Below are 20,578 nucleotides of genomic sequence, written 5' to 3'. Positions count from 1 at the left end.
GGTTAATTAGATGCATTATTTCAATTTAAGCTCTCTTTGTGGAGTAATGTTGCAGTTTACCTAAAATAAAGCTGAAATGACCATGCAAAGTCCTACTACTATTTCATTTGAAACCCTTTACGCTCCAGTTTCAATGATTTATCTGTAGCTGTGCTGTAAAGGCATTATTTTAGGCTTCGAAAATGGAGTAATGTTGGGAGTGATGTCGGGAGTAATGTAAGTGCTCTCGCACTGCTCGCACCATTTCTTGCTAAATCGATCGTAATAAAACAGTTTTTGGCATTCTCCCAACGTCCTCCAAAAAGAAAGCTATCTTTTAACAAGTATGAAACATAAAACAACAAAAATGTATTTTTTATGGCATTCTTAGTAAACACTTCCCCAACAGAACGGATTTTGGAGTAACGTTGTGAAGCGTCACGCAAGTCTGAAATCCAAATCATAAAACGATGATTTTAACCAAATTTCAGTATTGTGAGATTTTATTTATGCATTGGAAAGTACATTATAAGAACGTGTCCAGAATAACAAATGGAAGCCACATGTCAAATACTACGAGAGTTATAAGCGTTAAAAGCAGATTTCCTACTCTCATACAATCCTAGACAAAACTGTTGGGAAGGTTAGTACTTTTGAAGTCTTCATTGCTTGTCTCCCCTCCCCCCTCCTTCAATGTTGTGCAAAACTGAATGGTTTCAGCGGAAAATTGTTGACTTACCTTCCAACATTGAATAGGGGGGAGGGGGGCTATGTAAGAGAAAGTGAAACTATTTCTTTTGAGCTTTAACAGAAGCAGATTGGAATACAGCTCTGGTGTGGTTCATTTACATAACCTTCCCAACTACTTTTGTCTATGATTGTACATTTGGGACAGAATGCGTTCCTATACATGACATACCTATCAGCCTCGTTCCCAAGGTCTCTCTTATTCCCTGATTATCGTGGAAAAGTGCCTTTCAGCATTTTATCGCAACATGGACGTTTCTCTCTCTCTTTTTTCAGTTCCATCGATGTGATTGTCGGTCATTTGTGATAAGACAAGTAAGGAGAGACTGGAAGTTTGTGGTTGGAAAATTGAAAGGATCCCAGAACACGTTTAACAAATTTCACTGTGGAAAATAACTACGTAAGTACATGTACCACCAAAGCAGCTTCATGTACGTGTAGCAGACTAATTGTACCTGCGTTTGTACGTCTTATGTCTCGCTTTGCGACAGAACTGAAACATCATCGATCCGTGTTTTAACACTTATGAGAGAGTTTAAGAACTGTCTCATAAAGTTACAGAATTTGATCGCCGAATTTAAAGTTACTTTGAGTTATGTGTAAGGATGAACTCTCTACATATTACAGTGAGGACACTCGAACCATGAACACTTGATATTTGTTTGTACATTTTTTAGTAAATGTGGGCTCGTCCTTTTGACAAGAGTATTTAATGTTTTTACACTTACAAAATGCTATACGTGTAACACTATACATCATAAGAGAGCCTTTATTTCTTAGTAGTCGAAATATACACAAAAATGTCAAGTGTTCACGGTTCAAGTGTCCTTACTGTAAACATGATCGTTTTATCTGGAGATAGACTTGATAATTTAATAACCACATCAAATCGTAACTGCAGAGTCATTTCTTTCCATTGCAGACGAAGCCGTTTTTTCACCTGACGGCAATCAGCATCCATTTGGAGCGACAGTGGTAAGTTGCTCATTGATACTCATTTCTTAATTAACAAGAACAGCTGCATGTAATTATGCGTAATCAACTAGTTTTGATTAATCTTACTTTTTACTGGCTTCTTGTTGTTTTCTCTGAACTTTGGACAATCTTCCTGTATTGCTTACCCTTAATTTAAATGCAGCCGGATTCATTATTCCTACAAGGAACATTGCAAGGTGATTTAAAAATTAATCAAGACTTAATGTAAGGTAAAGTCGTGATTGGAATTCTGCTGAGTTACAGCACTTGCCTTGATGGATTACACGAGATAGCAAGTGCATACATTAACGTGGGTTGTGTCTGTATAGAAGGCACAAAGGTTAATCGAGACCAGAAGGGTTGGGAGGGAGGACTGGGCATGTAATCCCTCAAGGCACTGTTTTTTTTTAAAGTGAATTTTCATTTTGTGTATTACATAAGTCTTACACACTGATTTATGAACATGCAGGAAAAATTCAAGAAAAAAAAAGAAAGAAAACTAAATCTATATACATTACAGATTCACACACAATTACATATTAAAAAAGAAAAGACACCCCAGCACCGTCTACTCTATTTACATAAAGATATAAATAAATAAAAATAACAATAAAAATTTAAGAAAAGGGAAAGTAAGTGGTGAAAGGATCATATATGGGTAATCGTTAGTTGTTGTCCTTCAGTAGCATTTGAGAATAATGGTTCCAAGTTCTAGTGAGGCCTAACACTACTGTGAAGCTTTTATACCTAATTATTCCATCAGGGATCAACCCTAGTATTGGAATTGGGCCCACACAAGGACAGAGAAAAACTCTGACCAGGGTGGGGTTTGAACCCACGACCTTCGGATTAGATCACCGCCGCTCTACCGACTGAGCTACAAGGCCAGAATGGGAGCAGGCCGTGGTTATGTGAGACGTTATTCACAAGGACAAATTCGGCTCGGCCCAAGCCTAATTTTAGGTAATCGTTAGTTATTGTCCTTCAGTAGCATTTGAGAATAATAGTTCTAAGTTATAGTGAGGCCTAACACTACTGTGAAGCTTTTATACCCAATTATTCCATCAGGGATCAACCCTAGTATTGGAATTGGGCCCACACAAGGACAGAGAAAAACTCTGACCAGGGTGGGATTTGAACCCACGACCTTCGGATTAGATCACCGCCGCTCTACCGACTGAGCTACAAGGCCAGAACGGGAGCAGTGCTCTACGGCGCTAGAAGATTAGACTCTTAAATAAAGTTCCTTTCCTTTTTCCTTTCCTTGCAAGCTGATTGAATTCCTTCTAGCTGCAGTAGTGGATGCTGCTCTGGTCCTGTGTGGATTAAACTGCATTGTGTCTGTGCCAGCAGCATCCAGCAAAATTTTAACCCATCTACATGTACTTAGAGTGTCCCTTCTTATCCTTTTTTGAGGCTTGACAAAACTGATTAGTAATTCTGTATCTTCTGAGTTCTGTGCAAGTAATTTATTTAACTGCATGAAATTGCCATTGCAGAGTTCTTGCCATTGACGAAGCTGTTGCTTGACCTCACACGATAAAGCATCTGTTTGGACAAACAGTGGTAAGGCGCTCATCATTACCTAAATTTTTGTGTTTGTAGATGACCCATGCAATGAATATAAACTCTGATTATGTACATGTATAACTTGTGCTGTGTTATGTTGTCTATAAGTTACAGTGAAAGAGATCACTGCCATTATTCATGTAAAAGACAATGTGTTTCCATACAATTGTGATCCGTATACGATTCAAAATTCCACGTCAGATGAATGAAGAATTCAAAGTTCACTTCACTCTGAGGTGCTCAGCGTTCAGCTAATTGACTGAGGCAAATCGAGATTGGCTTATGAATAGTGTGTGTAGTTACTATATATTTCTCGTTCTTCAAAGGTTACTGCTGCAAGAAGACAATAGTGTCCTGGTATTGTATTACGGTAATAAGCAATTGTAGTTTCCAACCTCAGACTTGTGGTTTTGATTTGAGATAATTCGAAGTCTTGCATTTTATCCTGTAAATGCGTGCCTTCCGCTGTTTGATTTTGAGGGCTTTTATCGGAAATGGATCCTCCCCCTCCCTCCTCCCCTGCCCCCCCTTCCATCCCCCTTCACCACAACACTATGTCAAGATATAGATGGGTTCTTTGTTTCTTTGCTCATCTTCCTGAACAACATTGTCCTGGGTGGGGGAGGGGAGGGCTACATTGTTGGCCTTCTTTTTAAGTTGTGGTCCAGAAGTTAAAAGAACAGGATAGTCTCATTATTGAATTATATTTATTTCTTAATGTGTGTTTGGACGGTTTTGCAAGAGTTATAAATCTTCGTAATTTTATGCTCATTAAGTAAACATGCACAATCAGTAGTCACATTGCAATGATTGTAGATATTCAGCCAGTTTGTAGACCTTCAAGTGTAATGGAATTTGAGAATGTAATATTGCCTCACCTTTTCCTATCTACAGTAGTATGTCATTTATGTAACAGAAAAGTTAAAAACAATGTTCTCAAAAGTGACAAAATTGAAGTCAGCGGTACTCTTGCATGGCATGTAAGTTATTAAAGGAAGAAAAAAAGGCATACAGTGCATCAAGAAATTAATACCTGTCAATTTTTTAATGACAAAAGGTTGCAAGTTATAATCTCCTGATGAACAAAACAGTTTGTTTCTGTGTTAATTTAAGGCAAAAGTGAATTTCACTTTGTACGAAGGTATTGACACCTGTGTCTGGCAGTCTAGAAGTGACTCGAACAATAGTCATTGTCATTAGCCATACTTGACGAGCTTTGAATTCTTACCAAGCAGCCATGTGAGAGAAGTGTGTACATGTAGGTCAAGTGGGGGTTATAGATGAAAGATAAAAGTGATCCTTGCTTGTCTTTTATATAATCAAACTAAATTGCTTGGTTAGAATAAGTGCCTCAAACAAGAGAGGTAATGGAATGTTCGATCACAAAGTTTGAGCTGAACTCCTCAATGACTAGGTTGTTATTCCAACCCAAAGTGCTTGTATCTGTTTGGTAGACTGTTTCACACCTTGGTGGAGCTGGCATGACTGCTTTGGCTGGCAAGCTATCCACTGTTGTTCAGCTTGCTACATTGTACAATACTCCTACGGATAGTAACTGCATATGAATTCCTATTCTACTAGTCTACACACTTGCTTGACGTGCTAAATTGGTGCACTCCTGGTCAGAGGTTCACTTAATGGTGTCTCGGGTATTGCTGGGGTTGGTTCACGTATACATGTAGCTTCCCTTGGTGTTGTGGCCAGTTGGGGTTCTTAATGTTTCTGTTAAGTTTGAATTGTTTCTTTCAGATTCAAATTATAGTGTTACTTTACACGTAAAAAGAACTGTTTCAACACAATGTGTCAACTAATTTTGTTGCTGATTGTAGTTCACAGGCACTCCACATTAAATTATAATTTAAAGTGGAGTGCCTGTGAACTACAATCAGCGACAAAATTAGTTGACACAATGTTATGTTTAAACAGTTCTTTTTACGTGTAAAATAACACTATAATTTGAATCGTGCTCTTAATTATTGATGAGACCCACCCTCCCCCACCCCCTTTCAATGTCGCTTATTTGTACCCAAATATCCCAGGAATCACCCTAAAACATTGTTCGCGGGGCAAGGGGGTAAATTGGACTACCTAAGAAGGCTAAAAGACAGAAGAAATGCGGCATAATAATAGTAATAATAATAATAATAATGATAATAATAATAATAATAATAATAATAATAATAATAATAATAATAATAATAATAATGTCTTTATTAAAAGCATCCGATAAAATTACATATCTGATGTTACAATAAAAATTACAATGATTAAGATGAATAAAAAAGATTACACAGCTAGATTATATTTAAAAATTAATCTATTAAAAAAGCTATCTTTAAAACGTTCAGTGTTAATGCAGGGCCTGACGATGGAGTTCCTTAGAAGGTTTACAGTATGGTCTTTGTACCTTGGGAGCAAGCTTTTTAATGGATGATAATCGCGTTTGAGGCTACAAAAAAGGCGTCTGTCGCTTTTCGCCAAAAGTTCATATATATTGTAATTGGCCGACGTATAACGCCTCTTGTAGCATCTCTGTAGAAACCTTTGTATAACAGTAAGATCGGAAACACTTGCAGCATAGGGGGTAGAAATGGTCAACGTGGCAACAATTTTGACGCTGATTGTCTGAGTTGGTTGTCACTGTATTGCCATACGGTCACTTTGTTTATTGGAATGGGAAAGCATATATCCTTTGCATTTAATATGGTGCTCCAAAAAGAAAAAAGGTGTAATTCTCTGATCTACTGTAAATGGAAAATGGCCTGGATTTTGGCGGGGTTTCAGTATGACGTAAATTGAAGCCATTTCAGTGCTTTCTGTGAGTCAAGTCGGAAATACATGTACACATAATTTGCTACATGTACATCAAAAGGTGTGATTTCCATCCTTTCGCTTTTTACAGTACGGTACAATGTAGAAACATCCTGGAACCAATTTCGGAATAATTTGCCTTAAACAAGTATATTTCGGTCAACACTTGACATCTAAAACACGCGCAACATGTACAAAATTAGCTGTTGTTTGCGTATGAGAAACAGACATTACCTCTCCTTTAACTGCAATCACATGCCATGAAAAGGGAACATCCACTTTGGGAAAAACAAATCCTTAGCAAACATTGTTGTACAAAGATACATTTTCATACAGGTCCATTTTTAACATTACATGTACTTAATTGCTTTCGCGTTAGTCTCCTTTCAGAGAAGGGATTGCTAACGCTTAGTAGCAAGTCTTCTAATTGACGTGTCAGGTTCATTGTTCTTTGGAATGACCGACTGAGCAAAAGCAACTACCTGATTGTGCTAAATCCTTTGCGAGATTTGTTTTACAATGAGGTACAGAAGTGACAAAATTTGTACCAGCTACGCATTATGACATTTATGTGAAACGGTCTATGCGGTCTACCACAGCTTTTCACTGAGAAAATAATATGATGCCATTTCTTGCTGTGGCGATGGTAGACTCTGTTTGGAAGGTAGACCGTTGGTAAATGGAATAGACGATATGTACTAGGGTTTCTAACTGTGTGAACTTTATTATGAATCATCTGGTAATGTGTTGGATTGAGTAGAAAAGAAAGTACTAGTTGAATTGTGCTGTTTCCTGGAAGATACGATTTTCAACTGTAATGCCACCATCCCCATTGACATCAGCAAGGAACACAATAAATGTTATTGTGTTACGTACATGTAATACAAGCCATGTGTAACATTCGGAGCATCAGGTCTGCAGTGCAAAATACTTTGCTCGCTTTAGTACATAGTACGGAGTCTTCTGTTAGCGATGATAAGTCCAAACACTTGAAAATCGATGCCAACATATGTTAGTAATTAATATCCTTTCGTGTTTGGTACATTGTGCTTTGCAATTCGCGCGCAAACTTCTAAAATGTTTCAGAGCTTACAGTACACGATATCTAACAATTATTGTTTCTTTAGTTCCTGCTTTTGTAAGTTGAAAATTTTCCCTACAGGATTCAAATCCGCACTTGCAAAATTATTGGAATCAATCAGACAACAAGTTGCAAAAATACATGTAGTGGCGACACCTCACCTTCTTGGGGCGTTATTAATTGACCTAACCTTATCTCTCGCACTGCAGTCCTTCCCCCCCCCATCAGTGTTGCTAGCAAGACAAAAAAAGTGTCGGAAACTTAAGTAGTCAACATTGAAATGAGGAGTGGGAAGGGTTTAAATTCTAGATACGGCGGGTATTGGAAGCTAGAAAAGGTGTTTTTAAATGAAAGTGTCTCAACATTATTATTTTTGCAAGTTGTTGTAGCCACTACATAACTTATGTCAGTATTCCTTTCACCGGGTATGCCACAGTCAATCAGTTGTGAGTGATGCTAGTAATTCATGCTAGCCCGCCTTTTGTACTGGGTAAGTACATTCCTAACGAAACAGGTTATGTCCAATCTTCAAACTTCGACACCTTTCGATTTGTTTCAATGGAAATGCATTGAAAGCTCTAAGTGTAGTCTTTGATCCTTTTTCGATCATTCGCAAAGTAGGAAATACAAATACTTGAAACTCTGCATAAAAATTAATGTATTTTAGAAATTCACGTTTTCTGTCTATGATCAGGATTAGAAAATTATGGACACTTTTTGCGACAAAACTTTTGCATCTGACGACTGAAAAGTTTTTGTAGTTGCCAGCTGGCACCTGCACCAAAAAGTTGATTTCGGACCCTGCATGTAATCCCTCGAGGCACTGTCAGTTGTAACTCAGCAGAATTTCAATCAAACTTCACCTTACAGTTAAGACGCTTTTAATTTTTAAATTCTACATCGTTACCAGTGGCTTGTGGCTTACATAAGATTTCAAAGCAACAGACAAGTCAAAGTCCACAACATACTGTAAACAGGTGTATTACCATGTCATCCCTTACAGACAACAATTAGTTATTTCATAACAGCAACATTAAGAGCACCTGTGTCAAACTGTTACTTGAACGATAGGCTTACATGTATCATAAAAACGAGAAAATGTGGTCATAGAAGAGCAGCTGTATCAAGAATCTCTTGCAAGCTGATTGAATTCCCTCTAGCTACAGTAGTGGAGGCTGCTCTGGTGCTATGTGGATTGAACTGCATTGTGTCTGTTCCAGTAGCATCCAGTGAAATCTTAACCCAACTGCTTAGAGTATCCCTTCTGATCCTCTTGTAATGCTTGACAAAACTGATGAGTAAATGTGACTCGGTACATCCTCTGAGTTCGGTGCAATACTCTTTGAGGTGTGTAAAACACAGTTTCAGTTAAGGAGATAATGTTGCGTAATATTTAAACTATTTTTGAAGAAATAAAACAACATTTTAAAATTTTTACAAGATATGACTGTTTCGACATGCTTATGCCATCTTCAGCTGTGATGAGTTTTACAATTTGAATTTAAACCTATTCATAAGAAAAATACGATGGATGAATTGATACATTATTCTCATGTGCAAAACAAATTAAATGGATTTTTTTATAAAGCTAAGATATCAAGTGAAGCTATGATCTTCGCAGTTATGAGCGCAATTTTTGCAATTGCGTAGAGAAGCCTGAAAAATTCAGGACTTCAACGGGGTTTGAACCCGTGACCTCGCGATTCCGGTGCGACGCTCTAACCAACTGAGCTATGAAGCCACTGACGTTGGGAGCTGGTCATTTGTGGGTTCTAATGGTCCCGTGAGGAATGAATCAATGATGAAATGATATATGAAATGAATCATATGTGAACTGCGGATATGAAATCAAGTGAAGCTATGATCTTCGCAGTTATGAGCGCAATTTTTGCAATTGCGTAGAGAAGCCTGAAAAATTCAGGACTTCAACGGGGTTTGAACCCGTGACCTCGCGATTCCGGTGCGACGCTCTAACCAACTGAGCTATGAAGCCACTGACGTTGGGAGCTGGTCATTTGTGGGTTCTAATGGTCCCGTGAGGAATGAATCAATGATGAAATGATATATGAAATGAATCATATGTAAACTGCGGATATGAAATCAAGTGAAGCTATGATCTTCGCAGTTATAACTGCGAAGATCATATCCGAAGATCGGATATGAAATCAAGTGAAGCTATGATCTTCGCAGTTATAACTGCGAAGATCATAGCTTCACTTGATTTCATATCCGCAGTTTACATATGATTCATTTCATATATCATTTCATCATTGATTCATTCCTCACGGGACCATTAGAACCCACAAATGACCAGCTCCCAACGTCAGTGGCTTCATAGCTCAGTTGGTTAGAGCGTCGCACCGGAATCGCGAGGTCACGGGTTCAAACCCCGTTGAAGTCCTGAATTTTTCAGGCTTCTCTACGCAATTGCAAAAATTGCGCTCATAACTGCGAAGATCATAGCTTCACTTGATTTCATATCCGCAGTTCACATATGATTCATTTCATATATCATTTCATCATTGATTCATTCCTCACGGGACCATTAGAACCCACAAATGACCAGCTCCCAACGTCAGTGGCTTCATAGCTCAGTTGGTTAGAGCGTCGCACCGGAATCACGAGGTCACGGGTTCAAACCCCGTTGAAGTCCTGAATTTTTCAGGCTTCTCTACGCAATTGCAAAAATTGCGCTCATAACTGCGAAGATCATAGCTTCACTTGATTTCATATCCGCAGTTCACATATGATTCATTTCATATATCATTTCATCATTAAAGCTAAGATACTTAGATACTTATCGTCCCAACAAAGCCGTTAAAAATGAAAAAGAAAAAGTTCGTTGTAATTTAAAACTGAATAACCAATGAGACTAAACTGAAAGAGATAGGCCAAAATGTTGCAGTTGTTGGTTATTTTTACTGCGTATCAGGATATCCACTTTAGAATATACTTAACAACATTTCAAGAGAATGGGTGATATTTTTTCACTACAACTATCCACTTCAGAATTAGATACTTAGAACACTACTAGGGCTGGGTGGTAATAATTTTACACCACGTGCACAGTTACTGTACATGTATCTCTTAAGAGCTGCAGCTGTATTCCGCAGTTATGACACTCTGTTTGCATTGTGCTGTGTGTAAAGAGAAGTATTCTATTCAGAGACTAATTTTGATAGACAAGTGTAATAACCTCATCAAATCACCATTGCAGAATTCTTTCCCTTGATGAAGCCACTGTTTGAGCTCACACAGAAGAGCATCTGTTTGGACCAACAGTGGTAAGTTGCTCATCTTTACTTAAAGCTTTATTGTAGACAATGTATTTAAATGTATGACCCACGCGGTAACCGGTCGCGTCGCCCACAAGTTAACTCGCCTACAGGTTAACTCGCCTACAACGAAGTTAACTCGCCTACACGTTTGAAGTTAATTCGCCTACACATAAAGTTAACTCGCCTACACATTCGAAGTTACTGTTGATGTTATAAGATAAAGCAAAACAAGAAGTTTACTCGACAACTATCAGGCAGAAAAACGAACCATCGATCCGATATCCGATTTGAGTTTTCGTCTGTCAGCGGCATTTAATTTCTCATCATTCTTTAGCAGTTCACTTTCGACTGCGCGGCCGGATGGTTTTCGTCGATTCGCAAGAATTTCATGCCAAATTGTATGAAAGCTACTAGACAATGGATTTTAGTTTTTGATCCTAACCTGCGTATAAAAAGGAACAGAGGCTAGCCTAAAAACTCATAGATCTCTGACCAACCTTCAGATGCCATTTTATCTATTGATTGAATTATTACACAGAGAGGCCAAGATCTCTGGGAGAATTACCTAGAGAAGCGCACTTCAGCCCACCAGCTTTTCAGGGCATGCAGGCATTTAAATGGGCCAGTTCGTAGCAAATAGTCTTTTTCTATCATAAAACTGTTTAAAATGAAGTGTTTTTCTAGTTTCATAGAAGTTTACAAATGTAAATACAATACAATATTATTTAGCTAGGCTAGGAAGTTAGGTTAAACACAGGTTGCCGTGCATGTACAATGCATGCAAACTTTACTATAAAGCTTAAGAACTTATGTAAAACAAACTAAGGAAACATTTGTCTACTAAATAAAAACACATACGAGTGAAGACAATGTTGTTTTAATCTGTGGCTTATTATGATGTTCTACATAATGAATAAGTTTCCGAAACCGGTCTTGCAAAACTAACCAAACAGTTCTTATCAGAACTCTATGGCCACTCCAAACTGGGAGCATTAGACTCGGTAACAATATCACATAACATTATCCTTCAAAATGGCGGATTTTACTCTCGAAACATTTGTCATATAATTTTTGAGGCCTCTTTCACGAAAATAAATTACTTACCTTTTTACTTTAAAGATTTCTTAAATGGTATCCTACCCTTTCATACAATTTGGCATGAAATTCTCTAGTTTGGACGTTAATATTAATATACTTTACGAACATAAGCATAACAACACTTGCGAATCGACGAAAACCATCTGGCCGCGCATAAAGACTGGTAAAGAATGATGTGAAATCGGATATGCGATCCATGGTTCTTTTTAGTTGTCGTGTAAACATCAACAGTATCATGAGTTAACTTGTGGGCGACGTAATTCACCCACCCACGCGATGCAAACAAGCTCTATGCTATATGTTATGTTATGTTGTTGGTGGGTTACAGTGGAAACAATCACTGCCATTATTCACTTGTGATCCATATACATGTATATGATTCTATTTTCCCTGTTGGATGAATGAAGAATTGAAAGTATAAGTGCCTAGGGTTTGAAGCTTAAATTGAGGCAAAACTGCAATTGTCATGGCATCTGACAGGATGCGGCGATGCGGATCCGCATAATTCGCTAAAATCCGCATCCTCCGCACAATGACGATATTTTCCGCATAAAACTGAAGAAATGCCTGATATTACTAATTAGTGATAAAGCAGCTGCTTACCACCCTCACAAACACAAAAGCCAAAGAGATTGACTATTTTGAAAAGCTTATTTTCCTGAACATTGAAGAAAACACGCCATTTCGTTCGCAAGATGAAAAGTTCGTAAGCAGTTTCCACTCATTTTTCGGGAATGAGCTTGGACTCTAGTTAAACCGTTTTCATAACATACCCTAGGCTCGAAGTTTTTAAAAAAAGATGCAAGGTATGAAAATTTAGCCGCAAGTTATAGTAGCAAATTAAATTGCATCATTTGTAACTCTGGTAAAGTAGGGACAATCATTGCGATGAAGTTGTACAAAACAAAGAGCCCGCAATACGTATGTGTAAAAAACCGCTGAAAATGGTGAATGATCGAGGGTATGGATCGTGGTTCAACCACATGACAATTTTTCTCCATATCTCCAAATTGAAACAAAGTTCATTACAAGAAACAAAAAAATTTTTTATCGCTTTATTTCCTTTAGCAAAAGTTTCGGAGAAATGCCGATTACTAACCCTTTTATTTTAACGGTGAATGCTGGTCGCAAATTGGCAACTCGGCCAGATATCTTAATCGCAAAGGGAAAAGGCGACTGTATTGGTCGCAATTTCGAGTCCTGATTTACCATAAGCGTGTAAATATATTGGACGGGCCTAATTATTACATGTAGTTCTATAAATGTTTAAATTTCCGCATAATCCGGTGTAATTTCTGCATATATCAACGCATGTTTACGCATAATATGGCCAAAAATTTCCGCATAATCTTCTAATTTTTTTCCGCATCCTATCAGAAGCCCTGATTAGTGTAGATTCTAGAAATCATTATGCATCCACTTATTGGCATATGAATAGCATGTATTCTTGTACATCCTTCAAAGGATGCATGCAGCTACAAAAATACAATAGTGCATGTATAGCAGTATTGTTTTTAATTCATTTGAGTCTAAAGCTTCCAAACTCGGAATGGTATCTCCTGACATTTTAGATTTGAGATAACTCGACTGCATTTCTTCCCATAAATGCGTGCCTTCAGCTGTTTAATTTTGTCAGGGATTGTATGAGAAATAATGTGAAGCTTTGTGCTTTTTATGCTGCTACTCCATTGGTCAAGAAGCTCAGGCTGGTTCTGAACAAAAAACTCACGAATCATGACTTTCGGCTTTTTCTGAGACTCAGAAATGATTCTCTTGGTGACAAAATGGACCTTTCCTGTGACGTATTGCACATTAGACAACCGGCAATATGTAGTTATTGGAAAATGGGCCTTTTTTGTTTTCTTGATTGTCGCTTCTGCTAATAAATAAGTAAATAAATAAATAAATAATTTAGAATTAGAATAGTTAAAGCAACCAAGTGTTTTCAAGTCTCAGAGCTTTGTGATATTCCATAAAAGGGTTTTTTTTATCAAAATGTGCCGTCAAAATTAAAAGAGTTTAGTATGGAGACGTTATGTTGGTTTTTTAGCAGAAATACATCAACATACAGTAGCGGCCAGAATTTGAGTTTTAACTTTGGCTATCGTTTACGCTTTGTTTGCATTAAGTTTTCTAAGCTTGAGTGCCTTCTTGTACACACAAGAATCAAGACTCTGAATGATCCTACTTAAATGGGGAGATATTGGGGTCTACATTTCTTTGACTCGATTGACTTGAGGCTGCACTCGTAAAAAGAGGTCTCGAGTTTCCTCTGCCTCATTCATTCTTGACATATTGAAATTGACAACTGAGAGTTGTGCGCCTACATTTCGCAACAGAAACCTGGGGAAGGTCTTTTTGTGGACGAACTCCAACTTGCATTTATTGTAAAGCAGAGGTTTTGCATGTTCCAGAAATTTCAAGTTTACTCATTTTCTTTCATAGATATTTCATTCTCAATGTAGACTTTGAGGTTCTATTTTAAAGTAGCGGGGGGTCGTGCTCATAGTAGCTGTGGGAAATCCCTGGTCCCCGGCCCTTAATGGCAGCCCTGTAATGTTTCAAGGGGCACAATTCCATTCTGCTTACAGTATTCCTGGCATTCATTTGAGCTGAATGGAGATTCATTGTCTGACTTCAATGTTAAGGGAAGACCATGGTGGCTAAAATTTTCTTCACCACATACTCATAATAACGGCTGTAGTAGTCAACAATGACCATAATCGAATGTCCAGTTGGGAGTGGTCACACTAGAAGATGTACAACCAGGTCCTGCCAAGGGCATTCTAGCAATGCTCTTGGCTTCAATGGCTTTGGTGGATTTGGACAAGCAACCAACTGACACTTACAGCAGGATTTGCAGAATTTCTCCGCTGCCTTCTCCATACAAGGTCACCATAATTTACTCCTCTGATTTTGATTTTTCCTGACAATTCCCAAGTGCCCCTTTCTCATGGATCAAGGCAATTGCTTGAGATCTTAGCTTGCTTGGTAGTACAGTGTGGGTACATCTTTGGACTATTTGCCTAATTACACACAGTTTACCTGCAGCTGGTGCGTAAGCCTTGCATTCCTCTAATCGACCAGTTTTGATTGCCTTTCTCAGAGCTTTGAACTCTTCATCCACTGCAGATGTTCCTCAACTTCTCTTGTAGTGATACACCAGGGGCACCCAACGTCAATGTTCGGAAGATATCTGTTCGGAAGACGATTTGAGATCTAGAATTTTCGGAGCATTTGTTCTCAAATTCCTTGCTTGCCTGCCTGTCCTAGGATTTTCAAACATCTAAAAAATGGTATAATTGATCATTTTTAACGGATTGTTACCCTAAAAAGGTCACCTAGAATTTTCGGGGGCCTTTTTTCTGGTTGAAATTTTCGAAAATGTAAGTTTTGATCCCTATAATTTTCGGATCACTAGACTTTCAGCTAGGGAATCCGAACAGATGAAAAATTTTTAGGGGATAAAAATATGCCCATATCTACCGTTTAAATACTAAAATACGTTTAACAATGCTATGTTTAAGTGGTTTTGAACTATATTCTCGTTGGGTGCCCCTGATACACTCTCCGACTAACATCTGCGGAAACGAAAAATCACTTCGGTTCGTGGATTACAGACCAATGATGGTTTGCTGCTTTGTTGTGATTTATCAAACAGGAAAGAGGGCCATTCAGTCACATTGAAGGGTTGTAGGTGGATCATGCAACGTTCGATGCGGGTGCAGGGTTTGGAACGGCTCTTTGATGGTAGCGAAACGGCGAATGAATGTGTTGCTATAATTAGCCAGTCCTCGAAAGCATCTTACTTTGCTGACTCTTACAGGCTCCCTTCTTTCATGCAGAGCAATACCTCTTTCCTCCCTCGGGCCGACTGCTTTCTCAGACAGGATGATGCCCATAAGCACTGTAAACTAAACGGGCATTTGTCAACATTTTAAGGCAAGCCATGCTTCCTCAAGCGTTCCATGGTCTTGCGCAGAGTCCTGTAAATATCTCATGTTGAGCAATTGATATCCCATGTTGGTGGAGGTCACTTGCTGAACTTACGCCAAACACTTAAAACTGTGTATGTGTATGGCCTTTGTGTGTTACGAGAGTGGTGATCTGGCGTGACCCTTGAGTTCTGAAGTTCCAGCTAAATGTATTTACACTAGCTTGCTAAAAACTGTTGTACCATTCATGTTGTGCAGCAACTCATCTACAGTTGATATTGGGTATGGACCCACTTGGTCGCCTCATGTCGACGCACAAATGAATGTCATCATCCGCCTTTGGAATGTTTACTGTTGGGGTGACCCATGGCGCGAGCCCATTGACTTCTTCTATGATGTCACAGTCCAATAGATCCTGAACTCACGCCGAACTTTTTGAATACGCTCTCCAAAGTGGATATTTTTTAATCCACTATGAATCCAGAACCTTGTGGACGCTAAATCTGGAAAATGTTTTTATTCGGATGGTGTAACAAGATCGAGCTGAGTTCCTTGCCGTGAAATCAATTCTCAAGATGGCTGCCGAGGACAATATTATTTCTTTATGGCGCATGCTTTGTTACCTCTGTTTCCTTGAGGAGTCTTGAGTACTGGAGTGAATCCAGATACGCTTCGGATGCGTGTAGGGGCAAATTCGATTTGAATACGCTACGTTTGGATGGGAATATTTTTGGTTTCTATTTTTGGTTTCTTCTTTCATTTCTTTGTTTAGGTTAAGGATTTTCCATTACTGTAAACCTCTCAAATGGGAAATGAAGTTGTTGTTAAATTCGGAAAGAAAAAGTTGCGGATTAAAAAATATCCGGATGAGCGTGGACGAGGCCTAAGAAAGGCCGACGATGACAATGGCTATGAGAAACCAACATAACAATAAGTTCAATGAGCAAAATAAATAGTTTTGCACGCGCTGCACGTGCGTTTTTCATTTTGATACATTTCTTTGCCGTTCTTGTCTTGACAACGACGTGAAATGATCAAACTTGAGGTCTTGTGGAGAACGAGAGCACCTGATGATGAATTTTCAATTTTCTCCCCAAACACTAGCAACGCATTCATGACAAGCTTAGTTCAGGGATGTTTATGTGCACCTTTCACGCCAAACGACTTGCAATACTCACGAAATTATTACAATAATGCTAAATGATGTTTTTAGATAGCGTTCTCGAAGCCTTACTCGTCTCCCTATTTCAAAGTGGGTGCCATACAATTCAGTGATAAATCTGAAGGGTATTCTAAGGCTTTAGTTTTGTTTATTTCGTGTTTCCATTGCAAAAAAGGGAAGTATGCATCAGTTTAAACCTCTTTTCTTTTGCCACAAGCTTTCTAGTACTTAGAAGGTACCAGAAGTTGCGAAGAATAGTTCTACAGAGTTGAAAATGAAAATCATTCTTCAACTGCACAATAATACAATAATGACTATAAGGATAAACTAAACAGTAGTACAGAGTTCTGAAACAAAATTTAGAAGAGCAACTGTACCTGAAATTAAATGCTGTAGGATTCAGAGATTTTGCAAGCCAATTGAGAAATACATGGTTTCCAAGAAAGATGTTAGTCAAGCACATCTCCAAGAAAGACCGTTCTAGGATTTGTTCAGTTCTTTAATAATTTTTGCAGATTTGCATTGAAAGATGACGTCTTTTCTCTCGATGCTTAAATAGAATAAAGAATTAGTTTTCCGAGAGTTTAGTGGAAGTTTCTTTGCCTTGAACTAGGTAACCAAATAATCAGACCTAAGAGACAAAGGCCTTGTAATGTAAATAAACACACACGTATTAGTCTGGGAGCAAATGTGGTCCCGTGTGAAGTTCGTGCTGAAAGCAAGCACCTAGTGTAAAAGTGTTCATTAGGACCTACTAAACATGAAACGTTTTGGTGCCAGCTTTGCAACTTGCTCAGACGGCTTTTAAGGGGGGTTAAAATTCTGACCCATGAAATCCAGCATGGAAACGAGGCTAAAACACATAATTCCTCATAACTTTGTTAATAATGGACGAAAATACACCAAACTTGCTCACATGATTGGACATGATCCTCCCTGTTGATGTACGCTAATTTACATAGGTCACGTGACCTTACGCATGAAAGCGAGCAAACACATAATTTTCCATAAATTTGTCAAAAAAAATCCTTATCATGCCAAACCTGCTCACCTTAGTCAGTTAGACATCTTGCATCGATTGGTGCCACTTTGTGGTGTCACGTGACCCCATACATGGAACCGAGGCTGGATATATGTGGTAGCATCGTGTAGGATGGCATTTGTCTTGCCAACTACTAGGCAGATACATATCTGGTTATCCGAGTTCAGATATAAAAACTTCAACTAATCATTTTCCTATGGCCCATAGCACAGGGACGAGACGGATAAAGCAAATACTGCGGAGGCTCCATTTGAGAATCTATCTTGTACACATAATCAATAATTTTGCCAACTTATGATACTGGTTCCATGTATTCATTTTCGCATGTATATTGGAACAAGGGCAGAAAGTGAAAATAGCGACTACTGCTATTTTATATATACAGTCATGAAAGTCTTACTGAATATCTATATACATTGTTCTGTTGTCCATTCCTATGGAATTTCCTGTTCGACTTCGTCTTCATCATACTCATCACTCTCAGCATACTCGTTCTGGCGATCTTCAGAGCACAGACAGAGATCAGTACAGACAAGTCAGGCTTTTTGACACTGACAACGGTTGTTAGAGCAACGGGACTTGGCGCACTTGCATCGCACAAGCTGTCTAATTGCCTCTGGCGCTGGTGGAAGATTTGTCATGACTGGTACGCACTTTCCATCTTCATCTTGCCATTCATAGCCTTCTGGTGAGGGCAACACCGGGTTTGCTACATGATCGTTGTTCCAAACAAGAAGCTGGTAGTGCGCTCTCAGAATGGCTTGATGGAGAGCGGCTTGTGTTGGCGGCAACCTCTCAGACTCAGCTTGATTTTTCTTAAAGAGGGACCATCTGAGGGCTTTGACAGTTTTGATGTCTGTCTTTGGTTGGTACATCCGACAAACCAGCTGTTCCACTCCACTTCTTGTGCCGTCATCTGGCTGTTCCCCACAACCGAGGTTAGCAAGAGCTTGCAAGATAGGAGTGCTGGCGTTATCAAACTCATCCCAACAAGTGGCTTTTCCCTTTCCAGAGAAACTCCCAGTAACATCTGCTCCGGTCAGCCCATGAAATGCTGGCAGCGCAGCCGTCTTAGTGGGCCCAAGGGAGTCTGCGATTGACTTCAAGTTGATAACTCTACGACTACTGCCGGTCCCAGTAACAAAGCAAGAGTTCGAGCACAAATCTGGATACCGTCGGAGAGCCAAAACAAGAACATTAGTGTCAGGAGAATATATAGAGAGTTGGGTAGCACCTTGAGCAGAGGCATCCAGAGCATATAAAATAATCTTCGTGTCGGCTTCTTCTTGTGTACTTCGTAAATGCCTGACGTCTCTGTGCGTTGCCTCACATTCCGTTCCCCATGCCACAACGACTTGTCTCCCATTAGCATTATCCTTCACATTCTTTGCGAGAAACGTAGTAAGTTCGCCCTTGGTATTTGAATGAGCAAGAAGCTTCTTCATCGGCACCTTGGCGATGTGGGTAGAATCAGTAATGCGATAATAAATGGGAGCATGGTCACCTTGTCGTTTGTGTCGTGTTGCTGATTTCAGTGAGGATGGCACATCATATCTGTCGAAGATTATGTGGAGCTCTTGTAAATCATTATACTTTACAAGCAAGCGATTCGTGAAATGTTCAGCCAAGTCTCTACAGTTTTTGATCCACTCTGGCTTGTCTTGTGATTGGACTTTGGCCATTCCATCAACAATCGCGACTTTGAATCCTGCGGTGATTTCTTGTGTATTAGGCCACCTGCCTTCTCTAGGATATGCATAAGGGCACTCTTGCAAGAACAATTCAACATGGTACCATCTCGTGCAAACAAAGATCGTGGGACAACAGTGAACTCATGTAAGCGAACAACCTCTTGGATGTCAATTTCTGGGCGGCTCTTGCACACTATCGCCAAACGAGCAAACAGATTTCTGTCCTCCTTTAACTCGATGATCGTGTCTTTAGCTTTGACTTTGATGACCTTAGCACTCGTTTTCCTTTGGCGTGTTTTGCAATCCAGCCTCGTTTCCATGTATGGGGTCACGTGACACTACAAAGTGGCACCAATCGATGCAAGATGTCTGACTGACTAAGGTAAGCAAGTTTGGCATGATAAGGATTTTTTTTGACAAATTTAGAGTAAATTATCTGTTTCAGCCTCGCTTTCATGCGTAAGGTCACGTGACCTATGTAAATTAGCATAAATCAACAGGGAGGATCATGCCCAATCATGTGAGCACGTTTGGTGTATTTTCGTGTGTTATTAACAAAGTTATGAGTAATTATGTGTTTTAGCCTCGTTTTCACGCTGGATTTCATGGGTCAGATTTTAAACCCCCCTTAAAAGCCGTCTGAGCAAATGGCAAAGCTGGCACCAAAACGTTTCGTGTTTAGTAGGACCTAATGAACACTTTTACACTAGGTGCTTGCTTTCAGCACGAACTTCACACGGGACCTTATTTTATGACATTTGCTCCCAGACTATATGGCATGTTCACTGCCATCAAGCGCAAGATGACGTCTTGTACAGGTCAATCAGTGGTAAAGAGCTAATTAGTAATACGAAAAGTAGAGAAAACGTAAACTTAGTGTAATGTATACTGTGATGATGTGGTGTAATGTAAATGTGCTGTAATTTATTTAAGCCACTTACAAGACGGTTATGGATAATTACTTTCTAGAGCAACTTTGAGAATCCAGGGGACATTTAGAGTAGTCTGTATGTCATAAAAAGTGATTGACAACCAGCTTTAAGCAGTGGTATCACAAGAGCAATTTCATTTGATCAGGAAAATATGATGACAAAAAGACAACAGTATTGCTTTGGCTGAGTTGAGTCTGATATGAGACAAATTTATGCCATTTAAATACGTCTATTTTGTGCGGTCAATTCTGTCTTTAAAAATTCAGTTTAAATCAGAC

General features: G+C 39.0%; 1 protein-coding gene across 2 annotated transcripts in view; it reads left to right on the top strand.

Annotated features, from left to right (window-relative positions):
* Nucleotides 1-936: 936 nt before the first annotated feature.
* The window catches only part of LOC137974441 (tetratricopeptide repeat protein 28-like), a 28,006-nt gene continuing 8,364 nt past the window's right edge, over nt 937-20,578 (top strand). The window contains exons 1-5 of one of the 2 annotated variants that reach the window (XM_068821426.1): nt 937-1,126; nt 1,649-1,701; nt 2,465-2,664; nt 3,201-3,267; nt 10,380-10,446. The gene's annotated coding sequence lies outside the window, so the exon portion shown is untranslated. The remainder of the gene's footprint in view (nt 1,127-1,648; nt 1,702-2,464; nt 2,665-3,200; nt 3,268-10,379; nt 10,447-20,578) is intronic. The other variant, XM_068821425.1, reaches the window with a different exon arrangement.

Source organism: Montipora foliosa, chromosome 10, assembly GCF_036669935.1.
Source record: "Montipora foliosa isolate CH-2021 chromosome 10, ASM3666993v2, whole genome shotgun sequence".
In the NCBI taxonomy this organism is placed as follows: Eukaryota; Metazoa; Cnidaria; class Anthozoa; order Scleractinia; family Acroporidae; genus Montipora; species Montipora foliosa.
Note: the sequence above shows the minus strand (reverse complement) of the source record. Positions and strands in the feature narration are given on the sequence as shown.